At 41.2% G+C, this 7,524-nt stretch overlaps 1 non-coding gene across 1 annotated transcript; it reads right to left on the bottom strand.

Moving 5' to 3' along the window:
• Positions 1-4,643: 4,643 nt before the first annotated feature.
• Positions 4,644-4,750, bottom strand: LOC136148182 (U6 spliceosomal RNA). Its single transcript, XR_010659467.1, has one exon. It is a non-coding gene; the product is annotated as a U6 spliceosomal RNA (small nuclear RNA).
• Between the last annotated feature and the right edge of the window lie 2,774 nt (positions 4,751-7,524).

The following is a 7,524-nucleotide window of genomic DNA, read 5'->3' as shown; positions in this document are numbered from 1 at the left end:
TTCTTTCCAGAGTTTAAATTCTAGTTTAGGATATTACTATCATAATACAAAAGGAGTTGCACATAGTGTTTTTAATTTTCAATCAGGCTGAGAGTTCTTAATGATATACTGTTACGTGTGCTAAATTATTTTAGTTGTGTCTGACTCTGTGATGTTATAGTCTGCAGCCCACAAAGCTTCCTCTGTCCATGGCATTCTCCAGGCAAGAATACTGGAGTGGGTTGTCATACTCTCCTCCCGAAGGGCTTCCCGACCGATATACTATTATAGCATTTAAAAAATTTTCAAAGGTTTTCTTGTTATTTAATCACTGTCACAAGAGATATAGATGCAAAGAAGACTAAGAGAGGATTTAAAGCTTCCCTCAGGCTAAGCAGGGATTTCAGGCAATTCTTACCCAAAGATCATACAGTGTGTAAGTGGCAGATATTTAATCTTCAGATTCATATTCCAGCACTTGTTTAAATGTAATAGTTATGAAAATTTTTTAGTTGCATGGTGCAAATATTACTATCAGTTGTGTCTCTGCATGACCAAAATACTTATCAATCCAGAAAATTACAAATATAATAGCAGACTTGGCACCACGCAGAAAGCCACAGGGGATTTTTCAGCTTTTGAATAGTTACTTGATGTTCAGTAGATATGACCATAGAAATATGAACAAATAAAATGTCACTCATCTGGGTGCCCTTTCTTTTGATGCTAAGCTTCACAGAATAGGTACCTACAGGTTTGCCTTTTAGATCATGCCTTCCCATGGAGTTGCAGGAGAGATGGGGAGGTTTGCACTGAAGCTTGGAGGTGATTTACTCCAATATATCCACACAGGGGCAGAGCTAGAGAAGCAGACACCTCTACGAGTTATGCCACCAAGATGGAATTTGACAAAAAGTGATCATTACAATAGTGATTCTGTAACAGGAGAAAAAGAGGCAGGACACAACTTTTGAAAGAATGACATAGCCCAAGGACACAACATAAACCAATTAGAATCAAATGGGACCAAAAGGGCAGACAAGACTAGACCTTAATCCTCAATCAGCAAGTGAAATAACACACCCAGAGGCATCCTGACAGTTCACTGTTAGAAGACCAAGGAGTGGATAGTGGCCCAAATCCTGGAAATCTTCCAAAAACAGTTGAAATAATCCTCCACTCACTGCAAGTGAAAAAGTGAAGTTGCTCAGTCATGTCCGACTCTTTGCAATCCCATGGACTGTAACCTACCAGGCTCCTCTGTCCATGGAATTTTCCAGGCAAAAATACTGGAGTGGGTTGCCATTCCTTTCTCCAGGGTATCTTCCCGACCCAGGGATCAAACCTGGGTCTTCCACATTGCAGGCAGATGCTTTACCATCTGAGCCACGGGGAAGCTCATTAGCATATGAAATAACCCAGTGTAAAAACTAATCACACCACACATCACAGGCCGCACTCGCCCTCTGCGATGGCCCACACTCTTGTCTGTGGAGTGTGCTTCTCTCTGAATCTGAATAAAACCACTTCTTACCTCTCACTTTGCCTCTCACTGAATTCTTTCTGCGATGAGACATCAAGAACCTGAGGTTCATTATGTCCTAAAGCCAGGCACTGTGGGTTTTGGCTGGGTTTGAGTCCCAGCCACGTGGGTTCAATTCCTCCAGAGCCCTAACAACTGCTAAGTGGGTCAGGCCAGTAATCCAACCAGCAAGGTATTCTGTCTCTTATTAGCAGGGCCTCTGACCTCTGTGATGTGATTCTTTAAGAGTTGAGGCATATATCCATCATCTTTAACCTATTTTAAAATTTTTTATGATAAAATTAATATATGCTGATTTGTAAAATTAAACTCTGTAGAAGTATGTGAAGAAAAAAAGAAGTCTCCTGTCCCTCACCTTCCCACCCCCTCTATCCTACTCACCTGAGTTCTGTTCTCAAAAAGTAACACATACATATTTAACAAATACCAATATTTATTGAATGCCTTTTAATTATTAATACCAGGTACTATTCTTGGTCTTGGAATTATGGCAATGAAAAACACTGACCAAAAAGATCATTCATTTAGTTAAGGTCTTAGTCTGTTCAGTCTGCTGTGACAAATTACCATCAACTAGACATTTTAAATAACAAACGTTTGTTTTTCACAGTTCTGGGGGCTGTGAAGTCCAAGTTCAAGGCACAGCAGATTCAGTATCTGGTGAAGGCTGACTTTGTGTCCTTCTAAAGTGAAGAGCACTAGGGAGATAGTTTCCTCTCTCATAAGCACACTAAACTTATTCATTAGGGCTCCACCCTCATGACCTAATCACTTCCCACATGTTCCATTCCTAATACCATCACATGGGTGTTAAGATTTCAATATATTAATCTGGGGGAATAGAAACATTCACTCCATGGCAGTTTACATTTAGCCCATGATATTATGATATATACATGTGTTAGTTAAGGTACACCAATACTTGTGATACATAAATGCCAAATATTTAATAGCTCCAAATTAGAGAAATTTATTTCTTGCATGTGTAACATGATTGAACTGCAGTCACTCAGGCACTTAGGATGGTGGTGGCTCTACCACTTCTAAGACATACATTTCAAATTTGCAGAACAGTGGTCTTTCAGTTCACTTCAGTCGCTCAGTCGTGTCTGACTCTTTGAGACCCCATGGTCTGCAGCACGCCAGGCCTCCCTGTCCATCACCAACTCCCACAGTTTACTCAAACTCATGTCCATTAGGTCGGTGAGGCCATCCAACCATCTCACCCTCTGTCACCCCCTTCTCCTCCCGCCTTCAATCTTTCCCAGCATCAGGGTCTTTTGCAGTGAGTCAGTTCTTTGCATCAAGTATTGGAGTTTCAGCTTCAGCATCAGTCCTTCCAATGAACACCCAGGACTGATCTCCTTTAGGATGGATTGATTGAATCTCCTTGCAGTTCAAGGGACTCTCAAGAGTCTTCTTCCAACACCACAGTTCAAAATCATCAATTCTTCACTCAGCTTTCTTTACAGTCCAACTCTCATATCCATACATGACTACTGGACAAACCATAGCTTTGACTAGAAGAACCTTTGTTGGCAGAGTAATGTCTTTGTTTTTTAATATTCTCCTTTTCTTCCAAGGAGCAAGTGTCTTTTAATTTCATGGCTGCAGTCACCATCTGCAGTGATTTTGGAGCCTCCCAAAATAGTCTGTCACTTTTTCATGCTTCCCCATCTATTTGTCATGAAGTGATGGGACCAGATGACATGATCTTTGCTGAATGAATTCTGATTGTTGAGTTTTAAGCAAACTTTTTCACTCTCTTCTTTCAGTTTCATCAAGAGGCTCTTTAGTTCTTCTTCACTTTCTGCCATAAGGGTGGTGTCACCTGCATAACTGAGGTTAATGATATTTCTCCGGGCAATTTTGATTCCAGCTTGTGCTTCATCCAGACCAGCACTTCTCATGATGTACTCTGCATTTAAGTTAAATAAGTAGGTTGACAATATACAGCCTTGATGTACTCCTTTCCTGATTTGGAACTAGTCTGCTGTTCCATGTCCAGTTCTAACTGTTGCTTCTTGACCTGCATACACATTTCTCAGGAGGCAGATAAGGTGGTCTGGTATTCACATCTCTTTAAGAATTTTACAAAGTTTGTTGTGATCCTTACAGTCAAAGGTTTTGGCATAGTCAATAAAGCAGAAATATATGTTTCTCTGGAACTCTCTTGCTTTTTTGATGATCTAGCAGATGTTGGCAATTTGATCTCTGGCTCCTCTGCCTTTTCTGAATCCAGCTTGCACATCTGGAAGTTCGTGGTTCACTTATTGTTGAAGCATGGCTTGGAGAACTTTGAGTATTACTTTGCTAGTGATATGAGTGCAATTGTCCAGTAGTTTGAACATTCTTTGGCATTGCCTTTCTTTGGGATTGGAATGAAAACTGACCTTTTCCAGTCCTGTGGCTACTGCTGAGCTTTCCAAATTTGCTGGCATATTGGGCACAGCTCGTTCACAGCATCATCTTTTAGGATTTGAAATAGCTCAACTGGAATTCCATCACCTCCACTAGCTTTGTTTGTAGTGATGTTTCCTAAGGCCCATTTGGCTTCACATTCCAGGATGTCTGGCTCTAGGTGAGTGATCACACCATTGTGATTATCTGGGTTGTGAAGATCTGTTTTTGGTATAGTTCTTCGATGTGTTCTTGCCACCTCTTCTTAATATCTTCTGCTTCTGTTAGGTCCATACCATTTCTGTTCTTTATTGTGCCCATCTTTGCCTGAAATGTTGCCTTGGTATCTCTAATTTTCTTGAAGTGTTCTCTAGTCTTCCTGAATCTATTGTTTTCCTCTATTTCTTTGCGTTGGTCGCTGAGGAAGGCTTTCTTATCTCTCCTTGCTATTCTTTGGAACTCTGCAATCACATGGGTATATCTTTCCTTTTCTCCTTTGCCTTTCACTTCTCTCCTTTTCATAGCTATATGTAAGGCCTCTTCAGACAACCATTTTGCCTTTTTGTACTTATTTTTCTTGGTGATGGTTTTGATGTATAATGTCATCTTGGTGATGTCCTTCTGTATAATGTCACAAACCTCCATCCACAGTTCTTCAGGTACTCTGTCTATCATATCTAATCCCTTGAATCTATTTCTCATTTCTTTTTTTTTTTTTTTTTTTAATATGGAACACTTCACGAATTTGCATGTCATCCTTGTGCAGGGGCCATGCTAATCTTCTCTGGATCATTCCAATTTCAGTATATGTGCTGCCGAAGCGAGCACTATTTCTCATTTCCACTGTATGATTGTAAGGGATTTAATTAAGGTCATACCTGAATGGTCTATTGGTTTTCACTACTTTCTTCAGTTTAAATCTGAATTTGGCAATAAGGAGTTTATGATCTGTGCCACAGTCAGGTCCCCATCTTATTTTTGCAGACTGTATAGAGCTTCTCCATCTTCGTTTGCAAAGAATATAATCAAGCTGATTTCGGTGTTGGCCATCTGGTGATGTCCATGTGTAGAGTCTTCTCTTGTGTTTTTGGAAGAGGGTGTTTGCTATGATCAGTGCGTTCTCTTGGCAGAACTCTATTAGCCTTTGCCCTGCTTCATTCTGTACTCCAAGGCCAAATTTGCCTGTTACTCCAGGTGTTTCTTGACTTCCTACTTTTGCATTCCAGTCCCCTATAATGAAAAGGACATCTTTTTGGGGTGTTAGTTCTAGAAGGTCTTGTAGGTTTTCATAGAACTGTTCAACTTCAGCTTCTTCAGCATTACTGGTAGGGGTATAGACTTGGATTACTGTGATATTGGATGGTTTGCCTTGGAAACGAACAGAGATCATTCTGTCGTTTTTGAGATTGCACCCAACTACCGCATTGGGCTCTTTGGTTGACTATGATGGCTACTCCACTTCTTCTAAGAGATTCTTGCCCATTATAGCAGATAAAATGGTCATCTGAGTTAATTTTACCCATTCCAGTCCATTTTAGTTTGCTGATTCCTAAAATGTCAATGGTCACTCTTGCCATCTCCTGTTTGACCACTTCCAATTTGCCTTGATTCATGGACCTAACATTCCAGGCTCCTATGCAGTATTGGTCTTTACAGATTGGGCTTTACTTCAATCACCAGTCACATCCACAACTGGGTGTTGTTTTTGCTTTGGGTCCATCTTTTCATTCTTTCTGGATTTATTTCTCCAGTGATCTCCAGTAGCATATTGGGTGCCAATCGACCTGGGGAGTTCTTCGTTCAGTATCCCTTTTGCTTTTTCATACTGTTCATGGGGTTCTGAAGGCAAGAATACTCAAGTGGTTTGCAATTTCCTTCTCCAGTGGACCACGTTTTGTCAGAACTCTCCACCATGACCCATCTGTCTTGGGTGGCCTTATCTGGCATGGCTCATAGTTTCACTGAGTTAGACAAGGCTGTGGTCCAAGTAATCAGATTGGTTAGTTTTCTGTGATTGTGGTTTTCAGTCTATCTGCCCTCTGATGGAGAAGGATAAGAGGTTTATGGAAGCTTTCTGATGGGAGACAATGATTGAGGGGGAAACTGGGTCTTATTCTGATAGGTGGGGCCATGCTCAATAAATCTTTAATCCAATTTTCTGTTGATGGAAGGGGCTGTTTTCCCTCCCTGTTATTTGACCTGAGGCCAAACTATAGTTGTGGTAATGAAGATAATGGTGACCTCCTTCAAAAGGTCCCATGTACACATGGCTACCCTCAGTGCCCCCAACCCTGCAACAGGCCACTGCTCACCCACATCTCTGCCAGAGACTCCTGGACACTCATGGGCAAGTCTGGGTCAGTCTCTTGTGGGGTCACTGCTCCTTTTTCCTGGATCCTGGTGCATACAAGGTTTTGTTTGTGCCCTCCAAGAGACTGTTTCCCCAGTCCTGTGTAAGTTCTGGTGGCTCTATGGTGGGGTTAATGGCGACCTCCTCCAAGGGGGCTTATGCCAAGCCCAGGTCTACTGCACATAGAGCCCCTGCCACAGACATGTATCTCCTCAGGAGACACTCAAACACAATTCTGTCTCAGTCTGTGTGGTTTCTGGGTCCTGGTGTGCACAGGTACATTTGAGCCCTCTGTGCATCTCTGGCAGGTATGGTCTTTAGCCAGGTCAATTGGATAGGGTCATGGAGGAGACAATGAGGAAAGATTTTTATGGGCTTTGTTTGGGAGTAGAGTATTTTTACACCTCTGTTCACATTTCACTGGCTAGAACTATATGACCTCACTACACCATTCACTACCTGGGTGACCTTGGGAAACTTATTTAACATCTCTGTGCCTCAGGTTCCTCATGCATAAAATACAGATAATGAGTACCTATTCCTAGGGCTGTTTATTAACTAAATTGTATAAAACATGGAAAGCCTTTTGAACAGCTCCAGAAAGAACAAGGGAATAAACATTTTAGTGAGAAGTTAGTTGTTCCTGCTTAATAGGTCTAACCTTTTCCCTGTATAGAAACAGGATTCAATTTAACTACTCTTCTGAAACATATTTAAAATTTAATGTATTCCAAATATTATTTCATGTTAGAATTATAAATCTACCTACCATTTTAACAGCTATTCCATATTTCCCCCCATTCTCTGTGGACATAGAACTGGAAAAGGTCCAATCCCAAGGAAAGACAATGCCAAAGAATCTTCAAACTACTGTACAATTGTGCTCTTTTCACATGCTAGCAAGATCATGCTCAAAATCTTTCAAGCTTGGATTCAGCAGTATGTAAACAGAGACCTTCCAGATGTACAATCTGGGTTTAGAAAAGGCAGAGGAACCAGAGATCAAATTGCCAACAAATGTTAGATCATGGAGAAAAAAGGGGATTCCAGAAAAACATCTACTTCTGCTTTGTTGCTTATGCCAAAGACTTTGACTGTGTGGATCACAGCAAACTGTGGAAAATTCTTCAAGAGATGGGAGTTCCAAACCACCTTACCTGCCTCCTGAGAAATCTGTACACAGGTCAAGAAGCAACAGTTAGAGCTGGACGTGGAACAACAGACTGGTTCCAAATCAGGAAAGGATTGCATC

The sequence above is a fragment of the Muntiacus reevesi genome, chromosome 16 (genome assembly GCF_963930625.1).
Source record: "Muntiacus reevesi chromosome 16, mMunRee1.1, whole genome shotgun sequence".
In the NCBI taxonomy this organism is placed as follows: Eukaryota; Metazoa; Chordata; class Mammalia; order Artiodactyla; family Cervidae; genus Muntiacus; species Muntiacus reevesi.
This window is presented reverse-complemented; position numbering and strand designations above follow the sequence as displayed.